Source organism: Temnothorax americanus, unplaced genomic scaffold (genome assembly GCF_048541705.1).
Source record: "Temnothorax americanus isolate GAGA-0224 unplaced genomic scaffold, ASM4854170v1 Scaffold24, whole genome shotgun sequence".
Classification (NCBI taxonomy): Eukaryota; Metazoa; Arthropoda; class Insecta; order Hymenoptera; family Formicidae; genus Temnothorax; species Temnothorax americanus.
In genome coordinates, this window is record NW_027509381.1 from 1,772,021 (window position 1) to 1,789,475 (window position 17,455).

Here is a 17,455-nt window from a genome sequence, read left to right on the forward strand (position 1 = left end):
AATGTCAGTTTGGTCAAAAATATAATCTGTGTTTATATAATAATATGTTTTAGTAATGATTTAACAAATTAACTGAAAAAAATTGGGAAAAAATAGCAAGTAATTAAAATTTAAATTCCAGTGTAATATTCAAGATTAAATTGAAGAATTAAAATAATATTTTATATTTACGTTAGGATCGCATTATTATAAATTTTTACTAAAAATGTATACTAAAAATAATTAATATTAAATTGTTTTTTGGTTATTCTATATTCTAAATATATATAAATATATATATCATAGATGTTTACACAAGAAAAAATTTATGTTTGAGAAAATATCATGAGAGAAAATCATATATAATCATTTTTAGTACAATTGATTAGTTTTATTCATAATTTGCGCGATTGTCCACCGAAGTAGGTTAACATTAATCAATGTTAATAAATTTATCATCAATCTCTGACTCTTACACGATTAATTCGTTGGTAGAAACACGGAACTTGCATATCTTAAAATAATTATGCGTTCCATATCAATCTAGCATTAACTTAAACTCACATGTTTATGATTGTATTAAATTGTCAGTTATATTACTCTGTATAATCCTTTAGCATGCCCAAGGGATTTAAACTCAGGACAGGAAAAATCTCTCTGCCTATCCTACTCGTCTAGCCATATGTAGATTTCCGCATATTAAATGCATCTCGTAATCTTCACGCTGACTGCATTCAAGAGTTAACTAACGCACCATTATTCGGTGCATGTATTCGAACGGCTCACGAATCACGATGTTGTATTCCCGAAGGCGGCGCATCTCTCTCTCTCTCTCTCTCTCTCTCTCTCTCTCTCTCTCTCTCTCTCTCTCTCTCTCTCTCTCTCTCTCTCTCTCTCTCTCTCTCTCTCTCTCTCTCTCTCTTTCTCTCTCTCTCTCTCTCTCTCTCTCTCTCTCTCTCTCTCTCTCGTTTATCCGTTAAAGCCGCTTCGAGGTGTACCGGTATACATCAACGCGGGGCTCTTTGAGAAAAATTGATATCGTCCGATAAAGGTTTTTACCGCTCTCTAGCTTTTCTCCCCCACACCCCCAGCAAACCGTTTGAATCTTCCCTTTTCGTCCGTGTTTCATAGCCGGCCGTTCAATCTCGCGGCAAGGATCAATGGAGATTTTTCTCAGATAATTGAAATTTTGCGCCCGCATAGCTCTTCCCGCTGATATGGGCAGTCGAAAGGACACAAATGATCGGGGGAATGAAATAGTAGAAAGCGTGAAATAGAACGCGCATCTCTCTTAATCCGGTGAAATACATTCAAAAATGCGTTTCGTTTCGAAGAAGTGACAAAATGCAAGAATTTGTATTTATATATAGACAACATCTCACTTATATAAACAGATTAGTGAACTGGTATAGTTCTTTTGATAAAAATATTTCCGAAAAACATAAAAATATTTCAAATATTTTCAACTCAAAATACTTATAAAAGTAATTGTCAGTTCGTTTACGTCGCAGGACAAATACGCGAGCCATTAAGCGCAAAAGTATCAACACCGACGTTAACGTGTTAGAAATAACGAGTTTCGCCAGTTCGCGCGTCTAAGTTGCCGCGAGTAATCGCCGGTGTCAAAATTAACTGCTGCCGTTTACGTTCGATTTGCTCGCGTTTTCTCGGCCGTTGCAGCGACCGCGCGAACTGACGCCGAGCCGCGAACGCGCACGACAGTACAAATCGCTGGGATCGATAACCACCGGCTTCGTTTGATTAATGTCTCGCTCGGCGGACGACACGGTTTAAAGACACTTATTCGCGAGCGACGCCGACGACGCCGAGATTCTCAATCACTGTAAAAGCCTAATTACCCCGCTGACACTTTGCTCGCTATCGCTTGTTCGTTCTCTCAGTTTCGCTCCTTTTGCACGGGACGTTCCATCATTATCCCTCCCCAGTGGTTCTTTGATGATGAATGGAAGCGTTTAATTTAAGAATGAAATTGCCTAATAATCTAAGAGATCCCATTTCAAGTATGATCTTATATTTAAAAGAGACCTCGAATCGCACTTTACAGTTTCTTCACATCTTAGTTAGTCTGGTTTAGACTTCTACAGAAAATACAGATGATTTGAGGAAAAATTTATCGATATCTCAAGTAGTTTCGATGATGCATGCTGACGAAATCGGGTACGTAACTCACTCTCGCTCATCTAAAGAATTCGTAGATTTTTCCGAAGTTTAGAAGTGCAGCTCGCCTCTACTTCACTCCGAAACTTGGATTTTTGTGATTCGAAAAATTTATCCCCCTGCTTCCTCTTACGCGTGCTTTCCTCATTGCCGAACCTCGCATAATCGAATGTATGAAAATTTTACTCACCACCAGAAATCCATCAACAGCTTAATCTAATATCCGTTATCGTTGCAGCTTTCGAACTTTACCGCGTCTTCCGGCTCCTTCGAAAATTTCTGCAGCACCCGGTGATACATGCGCGCGCGTGGCGAACCTACAATAATAATTATCGTCATTATTACCGAGCTGGCTTACCAGTCGAGCGCCCTAAACCAAAGTTAATTACCAGCCGCCGTGGCTAATTTAAATCAAGACTAATTAACCCATCCCCCAAGCCTCACCCCGTCGTCATTACTGCGCTCACGCTCTACTCCCTCGCATTACGAAAGTTTCGCCGAAGTTATATTATATATGGCGAAACCTTTTGGACCAGTCTCTCTCTCTCTCTCTCTCTCTCTCTCTCTTTTTCTCTCTCTCTCTCTCTCTCTCTCTCTTTCTCTCTCTCTCTCTCTCTCTCTCTCTCTCTCTCTCTCTCTCTTTTTCTCTCTCTATCTTTATCTTACTCTATCTCGTAGGCTTTCGTGAAAGTCACGGGAGATCGACAATAAATTTCGAATCCGTTTCAAGTCCGTTTCTGTAAACGGACTCGGACATATTCCTGTTATTTTGTAACGGGTCTTACATGCGATGAGCAAACAAAACTGGACTTCGGAAATATTTTATGATTTGTGTTTTTTTTTAAGCATATATATAAATTGTAATGCTTTATACAATGAAATAATATCCAATGTTGTGAATATTATTGCATGGATACGATTGCACAGATGTATCAGATGTAAATGTATCGCACTGTATAAAAAGTCTAACAATATTTTGTTGCAAACGAATTGGTTCTTCATGCAAAAAAACAGGAAAATTTGCATTGAAAATTTCTGGGAATATTCAGACGTACAAGGATCCCACGTTAATGATTTTGCTGCAACGCCGCGGCTATCAAATCACATTGAAATATGATAATCGAGAGAAAACCGCGAATTCGAAAAAAGTCTCGGCCAAACTAGCCGAGAAATACTAAATTCCTAATTTTTTTATATTAAATTAACTATAATAATGAAATGTCCGTTTAAATCATTAACTAATTTTAATTTCAAAAACTGCAGATGATAATAAAGATTAATAAAAGTTAGATAATTGCTTTTTTAATAGAATATTTATCGTTAATATTTATACGAGTAATACCTATTTATTATAATATCTCTAGTTACTTTTTGTCAATAGACAAAGAATACATCCGATTTATTTATATAAATAATGCAATGCGTGTCGATTTATTGAATTGAAAATCAGACATAAATCATGATAATTTCAAAAGATTGTTACATGAAAAAAACCAGAGGAGAACTAACGATCAATTTACAACCGTAACTAGTCTGTGAAGATCGCTTCGAGGCAAACTAGCATAGTTGCAGAAAGTAAGTCACTCGTGTTCTCGCAGAGTTCAGCCAGTATATATAAGTAAATAGCAAACAGTTTCGTGTAAACGCAATTTGTCCCCGTAGTTAGGTAGGGAACATTTAGGTATGTTTTTGGTAACCCACGGGAGTATTTCTATAGTCGCACGAACTACCTCACGCGTGAAATTAGGTTATGTAGCGATTTATATAGTATCCCAACATTCCCATTTCGCTAATGACAGTTTCCTGCTCAGACAAATTTTCTTTAGACTCCAAATTCACCGACAAAATTACCAACGTCATGTTAATTTTAAAATTAAATATCGTTATTATATATGTATAATATAATATTTATACAACAAAGGAATGTTAGCACGAATTAAATTGCATACATGTCATTCATTAAAGAGATAATTTTGTGGCGGTCAGCCATCTGCCACAAGCGCGCGTCAAAGTAACACGGACTACGACGGAAGGCGCGCGGCGCGGGCGGCAGCACGGGCTCGCGCGGCGAGAGAGTTCGGCGCGCGCCCGCTTAGCCCGCTACGCGGCGCATCGCCGGTTCCTTTGCTCGTAAGGAAGATTCGACATCGACTGCTATAATATAGCAGCTCCAGATTACGACAATCCTCAACCAGGACCAACTTTGATAACAAATGGTATATCTGAATTCTAAGTTGGCCCCGGTTGAGGATCGTCGTAATCATCTGGAGCTGCTATGTTATAGCAGTCGATGTCGAATTTTTCTTACGAGCAAAGGAACCGGCGATGCGGCGCGTAGCGGGCGCGCGCCGAACTCTCTCGCCGCGCGAGCCCATGCTGCCGCCCGCGCCGCGCGCCTTCCGTCGTAATCCGTGTTACTTGACGCGCGATTGTGGCGGATGGCTAACCGCCAAAATTTCATAAAAATGTATTGGCTATCTACATAGACGTATACACATATAATAGACTGCGCATTCCCATTGAAGATTTTTTGCGGAGATGTAAAGGACGGAAGATACGCTTGCAGTGGCACTTCCTTTTCTAATTGACGTTGGTGGGGAGAAGGAAAGGTTAGGAGAAGTGATCACGTGGTTATTGACGCCTTGAATCTTGCTGCGGGAAAAATATCATCGTGCAATACATTGTGCAAATACAATACTCATAAAAATACATGTAAAAATGGTTTGGTATTCAAGAATCAGACTTAAATAGTGATACACAATGACAAACTCGTATGTGCTCTTAATAGTTATTCGTTCATAATGTAACTATTTATTATAATTAGTTCAACATGTAACGTTTAATTATAATTTTTTAAATAAAAGTATTTAGTACATATGAATAAAATTAGATAAGCAAAATAACTTGTTGCACATGTAAAAAAAAAAACATGTAAAACTATTTTTACATGTATTTTTACGAGTATATTGTATTTGCACAATGTGTTGCACGATGATATTTTTCCCGCAGCAAGATTCAAGGCGTCAATAACCACGTGATCACTTCTCCTAACCTTTCTTTCTCCCCACCAACGTCAATTAGAAAAGGAAGTGTGCCACTGCAAGCATATCTTCCGTCCTTTACATCTCCGCGAGAGATCTCCAATGGGAATGCGCAGTCTATTATATACGTCTATGGCTATCTACAATCTGTTTTAATTTATTGACTGCGATAAATTCTGATTTATGTAAGCTAATTTATAATTCACTAACGTTATGCGCTGAGGATGATCCAAAAAAAGGATCGAAAAGTACGCTATTGTTTTATTTGCCTAAATTATAATAAATTATATAGCGCAGTAATTACCGCGCCTGGCTCTTATCAAATTTATTTGTTCTTAATTTCATAAAAATTTATGATATTCGAAAAAACAAAATACTGATTTATGTAAGACGAAAAATTACGAAAAATAAAAATTTCCTTTGAAAACGAGACACGCGTATATTTAACAGGAAATATATTGTCGGGTTACAAAGTTAAGAATGTAGGGAATGCACGAGCTTTTCGGAATGTTTGCAAAATTGACCGGAGCGTTGCGGTTAATGCTCGTCCGGTAACGTTTAGCACCACCATAACGGTTTCGCGTGTGCGTCTCACCGCGTAAATTTCGACCTGAAGCCAACCGGGCGCTTAATCGCGCCCGTTTAATTTCGAGGCGAATGTGTCTCGCGTTCATCCCCGCAAAGGGCGGTCTCCTGTCTCAAGGGCGACCGCGCGAAAAACCGTAGATTCTTCTCCATCGCCGTCACGGCTGACAGTCACCCACGCGGCCATTAAGGTCCCGCACGGCCGCTATAAGGTGCTTAAGGTGCCTCGTGAAGCACACACAGCGTGTCGACCCTTTTATAATTAAGACGTTACTTTACGAGCGTGCGCACGAGCGCAACACGCGTGTGTGTCCCCGCCTCGTCCCGAGACGAGACGAGAGGGACAAAAGAGGGCATGTGACAGGTAAATGGGGGCGTGCATTTTGCACGACGCATAATTAATTAAATCGTTCCGCACGCGGCGTCGAGACGAGCGGACGAGGCTAGAATAAAAACACAACATGTGCGTTATTTGTCCGAGTGTTATTTTCTGCAGGTATATAGAGCGGAAAGAGTTTCGTATATTTAATCTTGTATGCAGGTCAACGGATGCATAAATATGACGCATGTTTATATAACAGAGTTTATATAACAGAGTTATATTATATTATTATGGTATTATATTACAGAAACAGAACGAACGTGTTTATTTTATAAATAGTTTATGATTTTTCTTAATTGTTAGCTTGTCAAATTTGCAGTAATACATTTGCCGAATCTCACAGGAATGATCCTGTAATACTGAAACTGGCTAAAAACACGTTTAGACTATGATGAATAATGTTCTAGCTGAGACAAATCTAACATCATTTGTACTCATAATCTTCCCCAACGAACTACCGGAAGCATTAACCTTCTTGTGATGAGAACAAGCCTTCTTCCCCGGAGAAAATAAGTTCTAAAGAAAATTAATCGGACTTCACAAAGTATACACGTGATAAATTCGTAAAACATAATGAATCTCAATTAGGAGTTCATATATTTTAAAAAGAAAGCACACGTAGTTATGAGAAGATAAAATATATTATTGTTGCCTTTTCTTCGTATTGATATCAATGCTTTCAAAATAATGTATACTGCCATTGTAAGAAATTGTAGAGTTACTTAAAATATATTTCCCCAACGCGTAACGTGTGTGGATAAAATATCGCGCATTTGTTCACATCACCAGATCTTCGTTCTCCACTCCAACGGTATTATATCAAGCAAATTTTATCCAAGTGCTTCCCGAGAAAAACGAGCGACCTTAGACGCCGCCGTAGGTCTCCGCGCCGCGCGCCGGAGGATAGTATCGGCGACACATACCGAGCCGATAAATCGACCGGTCCTTCGGTTTGCATTCGCATCCTTATTTCGGGCTATTTGTCTCGAGTTTCAGGGGATTTCGGCGCAGCGGCTTAAATCTTCCCAACTGATCCCACGGGACAATCCTCTACGAAATGGGAGAAACTCTCGGAGTTTATCAGTATCGGGAGGGGGACGATGTACGTATAGCGATCGTAGAAACTAGATTGCGAAAACGATTATCTGTCGATTTGTGAGACTCACCCTCGGCTTTACTCACGATGCCGCGTGGAACGCAATTTACTAATTTGCCAAAGTTGCCCGACGATGCGATACCTAGACCAGACCGTGGAATAACGTATTAGGTTATTAGATTGTCGAGCACGACTCTGGTATTTTTGTAATACAAACGTGAAGCAATTCAAGAATGAGAAATCTTTTTGCCTGGGAGGGGGGGAAAGCTAGGGGGAGGAAAAAGTTTAATCTTTTAAAATTCTAATCAACTTTTTTTTCACGCAGCATATTTTGATATGAGGTAAAGAAAGATTCGTTAATAAACAGCAACATTTTTAGCAAAATATTTATCACTTGCAATTATAAAAACTATTGAGTACATTTTAAAAAAATATAGCACCGAGATATCTTTTTAATAAAAACTGTATCAAAGAGCATCATATATATACCTTTTTCACAAATTCTTTTTATTGCAATTAAAGTCTTGTCCACAGCTTAACTTTTCCACTAGTCTTCTCTTGAACTTAAGTAAAATATTTTATATTTTTAAATGTAGCAAAACGCCTTTGGGATTCCAAATATTAAATAACTCCACGTAATTAGGTCTCTATTTAAATTTTCATTAAGGCACACAAAGTTGACTGCAATCTCATCTAAGAGTATATTTCTAAAGTTGTTCCGCGATACTTGTAAAATAGCTAGTTTATCGCGACACATTGCGTTTAAATATTTAAAAATAGAAAATATTTGCGCTCCGTCGCTACGGTCGTATAAAAAAGTTCGTTCAGTGGAACGGCGAAAATTAAACGAGACGCCCGTAGATCGTTAATCGTTGACAACGGAGACGCAGCAGTTCTGCTCGGAGGGCTCATTTCCAAGGTGGTCTGTCCGCATGTCCTCAAGAGGTGGATTTTAATGAGAGGCCCGGGAAGTGCGAAGTACAAATAACGGACGGAGGTGTCTCGTCTCGATACGCCTGATGTTTACGCGCTTACATAACAGGGTGTTCCAGAATCACGAAATGTTTTTTTTTTTAAACAAAGTTAAAAAGTAATCTCTTAAAACTATTGTAATTATAATAGAACGGAGAAACTACAGAAATCGATAGTTACAGAAGTACTCGGAATTCCTCATTGAAAAGGTCTTAAAGAATTAAAGTTCAATAGAAATTTAATGTAAGAGTTGTGTATGTCAAGATAATTCGTTTGAAAATGAAAACGTATACGTTTTATTCGACCAGCCCACTTGACGCTTCATAAGTATTCACATATATGGATTCGAATCTATCAGATATATCTGCACGTTCGGAAGCTATTTGCGAAGCATTTGATTAATTTTATTTTATTTCCGACTGGAATCGCATAAGTGATTCTTGAGTACTCTATTATAGAATATACCAAGAGTGTTTATTTTAACGCAAACGCGCGAATCTCTCGAGATGTCCGAGCGAAAGTTGTTATCAAGATTGCAACGGATCCCATCTGACACGCGATAGCAGCGTCTGCAACGCCTTTGATAACGCCAACGACAGTATCTAATAGCGAGGTCCGCGATAAGATTCACATTTTTCACGGCCACTTCTCTCTTAATTTCATGGACCTTTCTACAAGGTGTCTGCGAAAACTCGATCGAAGAGAGACGTTACCTATAAACTGAATTCGAAACGCGAATTCTTTTCAAGAATATTGCATGAATAAAGTAATGTGTTTCTTATAGGAAAATAAAAACTCTTCTTTACCAAACTTTAATTGAACGTCAGCATACTTCTTGCATTTGTAATGTTCCTAAATTAAACATTTTAGTTGCTAATAACTTGGTTCCTCCTCTAGTGAGAGTTTTATTAAATTAGATTAATGCGTAAATTTGTCAGATAAAAGTATTGCAATACGGTTTTCACTTTATTTAATACAAAATATAATTTATTTTTATACACCTATGTATAAATAATTTATTTACGATTACTATATACTATTAAATCAGTTAAGATATGACACGATACAAAAAAGATGCACGTATACATTAAAGTTTTTATAGAAGTCGCTGTTATATAGTATGATTTAAAAAGCATAGTTTACAGTGAACACCCCCTGCGATATAGATCTCATGATTAATCTCCGCCGCAGCGTGCGATAAAACAAATTTTTAAGTTACAAGTCAGCCTCTCTCTCTCTCTCTCTTTCTCTCTTTCTCTTTCATCCGACGCAACCACGAGATTGCATTTCGAGACAGCCACGTTGATTAACCCCGGCTAACAACGCCCGCGGGAGCATCCGTTATACAATTCCCGGCGCAAACATCGTCAAATATTCATCCTCCGCGCGCCACCAGGCGGGAACATCGATTCGCGATCGACTCGTCCGCCGTTTACGTTTTTATCTCGGCTGCGCGATGAACCCGACGGCACCCCGGCACATCCGGGCACCCCGGGTGCCGAGGCAATAAACGAGGAACGGTCTTCTCACCAACCCACCCCGACTTTTATCCCGTTCTGTTCCGACAGCGACAGCTCTCGCCGCGTTTGGCGATTCCGCCTCCAACGGACGCTCCTGGCGGCTGCCGATAACGCGTTATCGAATATCGAAGGGGTAAATAATTTTAAAAGCCGCGTTATTGCGAATCGCGAGCCCCGAATGCGGAACTTGTTATACCGTTGAAAAATTGAAGCGTTTATACGCATTTTTACGCGAACAAAAACAAAAACGAACTATCCTGGGCGCTGCTACATCACATGAATTCACCCCTTTGCACGTCAAGCGTACCTTTACATATTCGTGCAATTTATTTTTCAAAAATAATTAAAGTACTGTAAAGTAAATGTGTTTTCATTTATTATTATCATTATTTACAAAAATTCTAAATATCTGTGCTTCTTTAATAATTTATATGTTATGTTTAAAAATTGAGGACTTTACAGTCACTCTTTTAAATTAAAATAAAAAATAAATAAAGATTCTGTTTGTCTAATGTAAATAATATTCTTATTCTTTTTGATATTGAGTGCATATTCCAAAAATATCTGAAAACTGGTGAACAAGAATTTATTTTAACAACATATTTCAGCAGGTGTCAAATAGTCGTTACCACCTGTAACTCTTCTCCTCCACCCTCTCAAAAAATTGATGTTGTGTAACGTTTGCGACACAGGCCCGATAGTTTTGTTTGCAGAACCAATGAAACACGCTTGTTTGTCGTGCTGTTTTAATGAACCGTATGGTCGATAATAGAATCCGTATATCTCACCCCCGGCCTCGAACCAACCTGGAACCTGGAACCGCACGCGAGCTTCAGCGTCGAGAGCATACACGCGCGGGCTGACTCGATCCGCTTTCTCTCTTTTTTCCCTCCCTTCCTCCCTCTCTGTCTCTCTTTCTCTCATGCATCCACTGGTAGCTATAACCAAATTAAACGTAATTTGAATTTCGTTTGAAATTCAATCGAGATGCCCCGCGACGGGCCGCCCCGCCCGCCGGCGGGCGTTATCGAATAAAAATATCGAAAATTCCACGTGCGCAACGGCACAACGGTCACGTTCGCCAAAGCTACCGAGCGGAATTTCCGAAATTCCGAATGCGATCGGAGGGAGACGGATTAATGGAGAGATACAGTCGAAAGAAAGAAACAGGGAAAATCAAGCTGGACAAACGCGAAGCGAAATGGAGTGGGTTTTTGTTTGGCGTAGTTCCCAATCTTCTCCCATTTTTATAGTTTCGCAACGCGAAGCACGCGATTTCCGTACACGGAACTCAATTCGCGAATATTATCTTTTTATTGCTTTCCCGGTATGAGTTTACCGCTTTCATTAGCCATTGCTTTGCGGTAACTAATTAAACTACTCCATACGCAAACTGATTTAGAGAGCCTGTATGTAATTAAGGTGATACAGATAAGTCCGGAAATATTTTAATCTTTATGTTTTAATCAAGACTCCTAACTATAGATTCGCCGTAGCGCTATAATTATCACGTTTCACTTAATATGCGGTGACAATACCGTCCAAAAGCAATTTGTCATTTGTCGAATCTCCAGCGAACTCCGTGAAACAATCGCACAAGAGCATCGGACAATTTGTGGGAGACTTGTATACGCTATTGATCGGAGCCATCGAGTCGCTCGACTAAATTACGAAGTCCGGACACGACATGGAACGCGGAGATAACCGAGAGTATAACGGCAATAGTTTGGTGGTATAGAATTGGAACTCAAAAATCGCTTATTCGTCGTTAGAATGAAGAGCGACACGGTTCTATTTGCTTTGTTGTCTAATGTCTACTAACATATAAGTCTACTTTTTAACGATATTATTGTAATAGATGCGATCTTTTAAGAACGCTATTATATATTGTCTCAATGAATCATAAAGTATACTAATAATTTAAGTCAATCATAAAAAAAATTTGCTAATAATTTAATACTTTAGTTTCATTACAATTATTTTTTAAAAGAAAAAAGTGCGCGCCGATTTTACTCGCAGAGGACCGATCTTAAAAGCAAAAAATTGAACGCGCGTAACAAAATAGAATTTAGAATTCGATACACGATATAACCTATCGTAACGAGTGATCCAAAATGACGTCTCTTGCTTGTAGTTTAGATCTTGAATCACGATTTGCTTGAGAACTCGCGAGACGCACGAATAGACTCGGGACTTCCTGGTTCTGGAGCGAGTGGCTAAAGCCGAATAAAGCCGCTTGCAAGTTCGCGGGAAATCTCCCGATCTTCGCGGTGAAGTTTGGGCACTCGATCGGACAGTTTGCTCGCGGGGATTTCCTCGCTGAGACGGGATATATCGAGCCATCGAGCTGTATTACGGATATGCGGAAGCAGGACGAAACGGAAACCGGACGGGATCGTAACGGCACGGGACGGGACGGGACGGTACGGTACGGTACGGCTGACCGCGTTCGTAAATGCGGATCGATCGCGATGGCGGGCGATTGAGACCATAATCCGTTTAATTCCCGCACTAACGAAACGTCCTTTGTGTCGATTAACCCGCGCCAATCCGCCTGAGCCAATCGCTCCGCCGGATCGACCGCGACTATGTCGTAAGGTCGAGCGGTCGCATCGATCGGCCATAGAACGCGCGGTGTCCCGGAGAAACCGATCACGCGCGATTGTTCTCCGCCGTTACATATCCCGCGACGCATCGAATATCCCAATCAGCAATCGGGCAAAGTAAATCCGATGTCACGTTCCGGATAACCACATCAATGCCGTCGGTGACATCGACGGAGGGTTGACTGAGAGACGCGTCACAGGGGAACGAGAGGTGCGACAGTAATAATATCGTTACATATAGCTAAAACAATTCACAAATTACTCGTACCGATTGAATGATGAAATTTATGAAGAATGAATGAGAGATTAAAAAGAAAAAGAACGGGTTCTTTTACCTAGATTACATATATTTATACATTGATTTATAGAGGTACAAAATTATTAATTATTATTAGATTTAATTATAAATTATTAGATTAATTAGTAGCTTTAATTATTATATATAATTATTTCATTGAATTTAAATCATTAAATTTTCATTATTAGGAATTATTATTACAAAAATTGTTGAAGTTAATTACATTTTGTCAATAGAACTGAAATTTCGTATTTTATTCGCTTTAATTACGCTTGACATATTGATACAAACACCGTTAAACTGTATTTCAACATGATACCACTTCAGACTAAACCATGTAGACAACCGTTTTGTGAATTTTTAAGATTTTTCTGAATACTTTAAGGTAGAGAAAAATAGCGTCAACGTGACAGACCTACGTAATACGCTGCAAAAAAAACCGTATACAGACGGAGAGTGAAATCTTAAAGTAAATGTTATATTTGTCATTCCACTTTTCCTGCTTCTTTGCTACTCACGTTCGCACGTGATTTTCGCGCGACCGTATAGCGTAGACAGTATAAACTATGAGAATTCGTCATGGGAATCGACGTTTCACGTCTATTGCTATGTAGCTGGCGTATATTGCACCATGCATCATGTTCAAACGTGATGTGGTTGCATTCAGAGAATTCGGTAGATCTGAAGATATAGTTATATGTTTTTGGATATAGCTTATCAACTGCGTGCGAAAAGAGAGAGAGAGAGAGAGAGAGAGAGAGAGAGAGAGAGAGAGAGAGAGAGAGAGAGAGAGAGAGAGAGAGAGAAAGGAAGATGGGAGGGAAGGCACATGCTATTGATGCGTTACACGATAAATTCTCAAAAATTTTTTCGACTGATTTATAAGATTGATTTTGTAACCTTTTGCCGAGAAAGAGAAAAATCAATTGCAATAGGCATAGAAATCGACCGCAACGTTTGTCGCAAATTTCTGCCGCAGTCGCACAATATGCAGTTATAGGTTAATAAATTTATTCCTCATCCTCGGAGATAAAACAAGCGAAAAATCAACTCAATTAACGAACACGAATTTACATAAGAATTATTAATTCACTGGGATTCTCGACTGGCAGTGTCTCAACAGGGAATAAGCTTTAAGTACAGAAATGTTTCGGTACTTTATAAGCTTTACGAGATTACCTTTTATGCTACGCGCGCTTTACAATCGTCTTATTATAACCAGACGGGCGCATATACGGCGTGCAAATTCCGCGTTTATATTGTTACGCCATATTGTGCTTCCACACCCGTGCCACGAGGATCACGTAATTATGCAATAATACCGCGAGTATGGACGCGGGAATATAGAAAAGTCAGAAATTTCGCCGCAAATGTCGAAACGGCGAGCCACGTCGCACATTTCCACGCGTGACCACGATATTCGATAAAGGTTTATTTCGGCCCATGGAAATTGGATTTTCCAGGATGCTGCTACGTGCGCCGCGCGCCGCAATATACATATATGCAAGCGTGATCCAGGGTATGCAGCAACGTATCCGGAAAATATTTGATTTCTCGCGCAACACTCGTCTGTTTCGCGGAAAATTCGACGTTGCGATATATAATCGCGATGTTATCCTTCTCTCTCGTGTTTTTTGATCGCAAACGTATACATTTTCACGTGTGTATATATACGTATTTCACAATTTTCACACAATTTTCGCAATTCACACGACTCGAGTCGCTTTCAATGCAGTAAAAACCAATTCTTTATGATCTTTAATTACAAATTTGGATGGCAAACGTATATGTAATATATGAATAAAGAGGATTTGTTTAACATTTTGAATCTCATTTTATATTTAGGTTTTATATATATTAATTCAGAATCCAACTCGCATTCAAACGTGTTTCAATTCGAACTTTTCTCGAAATCGTTAATTTTAATTGTACATATTTATTTTATTCAACGTTATTAAGCACGATAGCTGATAGCCGGCCAGCTTTTAGTTTCGAGACAAGGGATGGTTCTGACCCTTTCAAACAGACCGCGGAGATGAATTACGTCAAAGTAAATTGATTTTGAAGCAATCTCCTGTTCTGCTTCCTGCAGGCGGAAGACGATGTCGGATTTATGAGAAAAGCCCGAAGATTCTGGACGGTTTTCAAAAGTATTATATATCCTGTCGGCTACACATATACAAACGTCCTAACTTTAACGTGAAAAGAGTCTTAACACGTGCGGCTTAAAAATAATAAAAAGAACCTGGTGAACTTGGATCTTTTTCTTGAGAAAAAAATAATATACCTACATGCAGCAAAGGCCGAAGATTGGTTGAATTATAAAATATGTTCACACACGTATGTACACACGTATATTGCGTGCCCTTTTCTCCAGTTTAATCCTATAGGGCTATTCTCGCGGCTATCCTTTTCTCTGTCTAGCCGAATGAAGGTATTAAAATATTCCACGAGTATTGTACGCGCGTCCCAGTTTCCGCGGCAGCTACTTGCACACTTGCAGTTTATTTTAGAATGGCTGCCGCAATATAATCTCATTATTCCGCGAATACCTGAATGAGGCGGGCGTGGAGAGAAATATACCGGTTCGCATCTCGCGCGGATCTCGCTCCGCCTCTCTTTTCCAACCTCCGCTTTCTTTCCTTATCCTAGCGGCTTCCAAGAAATCTTTCCTCGCGAACTCTGGATTTAGTTGACGAACACCGGTACACATCTCATCCGCAAATACCTTCAGACGCCTACATCTGCTCGCTCAGATTGAGCGTGAAGGATCAGCCTCACGAATATGGCGAATATTGTGTGTATGTACATATATATATATATATATAATGTAAAATAGCGCGAGAATAAACCATCACATAGCTTCAAAGTATTTTGCGAGTGGAACTTTTATTGTATTTCGGATGACGAGAATACGATATATTGAGAGAAAGAAAGAAAGAGAGAGAGAGAGAGAGAGAGAGAGAGAGAGAGAGACAGAGATCAAGTTCAAATTATTTCCATTTTAAAAAATAAAAAATCTTAAATGTAACATTAAACTTCAAAAATGTGTCATTAGCTTGAAAAATTGCTGAAACTCATATTAGCCTTCAATCTCATTTTGTTTCTTTTTTTTTTTAAACAAATTTTCACAGAAGATTGGCCAATTATTGCGCCAAGTACCTCGTTCGTGTTACAGACATATCTTTAAAAATTCAAGTTCTCTCCGTTTATGTATGCATGTGTGCACCGCACTGTATGGTGAGAAGGCAATAACGTCGCGCTAGTATTGATGTTTTTCTTGGCGGCTTTAAAAGTGCCGCGGCTACGACGGAATTTGCGAAATTCATCTACATCTTTAAACCTCGGACGCGTTCTTGCGCGCGGCGTTGCCCTTCTGCCAAGGAAAACACCGTCGTGTTGCGGAAGATTAATCTACGTCCGCTGCTAGGAACGACGACGTCGTCTGGAAAGAATCCGCGCACCACAGGCGCCGTAAGACTATAAGTCGATGAAAAAAATGCACTCTCTTGAATTTTCAAAGGAACGGACAAAATTCGACTCAGTTTTTTGTCGAGATAAAAGTTTAGAAAATAATTTAGTATCGCCTAGAACTTTCACGTAACAAGTAATAAAAAGTTTACCCAACATACAAGAAATTGCGGTGGAATTATGAAATTTGAGAATTTTTTTACATAATAGGAAATGTACAATAATATTTATATAAATGTAGGACATTTTGTTACAATATTTTTGCATCTTGCAAGTATAAAGTAGTAGATCATTGCGTGACCTTTTTTCTCTGAAAAATAAATTCTCAAAATTTAATCTACACAAGCTTCCGAGACATAACTTTTCAAAATAAAATTTCTCAATTCTTATATGGTTCACTGCAGTTGTCACTTTTTTAGAAATTTGCATTATTTTTAATTTGTTCAAATAATCTCTCTCTAATCTCTCTTATTCCAACTTTTTTTTATTCAATTATTTCATAATATTGTATGAATGTCGAAATGATATAATATATATGTGTTATTGAATGTAATTTTTAGAAAAAACATAACTGCTCGCGTTCTGATAAAGAGTTTGAATAAATATGTTCCCCAATTCTTTATGCCGTATTTAATACGACATACTGACAGCAATATGGCTCTCGTAAAACGGAAATAGTATTAGGTCAGCTTAATAAAAACAAGTGTCATAAAATTCTACGTCACTTTGCGTAACCATTCCCAGTAACGATTAATGCGCTGAGAATATGGATGACTAAAAATATGCGCACACAGTCAAGGTTAAAATAACTTCTAGAATTTATCCCGGTCCAAACGGATACCGAGATGCCAGTCTCTCGAATTAATATTGGATAAACTCGTACTGCTAATAAGTTATGAAATTATGTCATACCAGCAACTCTATAATTATAATAATAGATAAAACAAAAAATATTACTTTAGCATGTAATTTATAATACATTTTTATAGAATGACACGTAAAATTTTTAATCCCTATAATAGTCATTAATAATCATGTTGTTACCAATTAAAACTGTTTGAATTATAATACAAGACTTTTTAAGTGATATCTCTTTTCTTTTAATAAACCATACTAGAAACTATTTGTAAAAATATAATCTCTATCTATTTATTTAGCTACGGCTACAAGATTTGTAGTCTGTCCTAAAATTACACGTAATATGAGAGCGAATCAATGTCTCCGGTTTATGTCAGATTCTAAATCTGAAAGAAGCATCCTTCTCTCTCTCTCTCTCTCCCCCCCTCTCTCTCTCTCTCTCTCTCTCTCTCTCTCTCTCTCTCTCTCT

At 38.7% G+C, this 17,455-nt stretch overlaps 2 protein-coding genes across 2 annotated transcripts in view; one reads left to right on the plus strand and one right to left on the minus strand.

Annotated features, from left to right (window-relative positions):
- LOC143898604 (uncharacterized) overlaps positions 1–17,455 on the minus strand; it is a 206,279-nt gene that overhangs the window by 186,276 nt on the left and 2,548 nt on the right. Inside the window, exon 2 of the transcript XR_013257261.1 lies at positions 2,348–2,474. The gene's annotated coding sequence lies outside the window, so the exon portion shown is untranslated. The remainder of the gene's footprint in view (positions 1–2,347; positions 2,475–17,455) is intronic.
- LOC143898594 (netrin-1) overlaps positions 1–17,455 on the plus strand; it is a 214,383-nt gene that overhangs the window by 180,042 nt on the left and 16,886 nt on the right. The window lies entirely within an intron of this gene.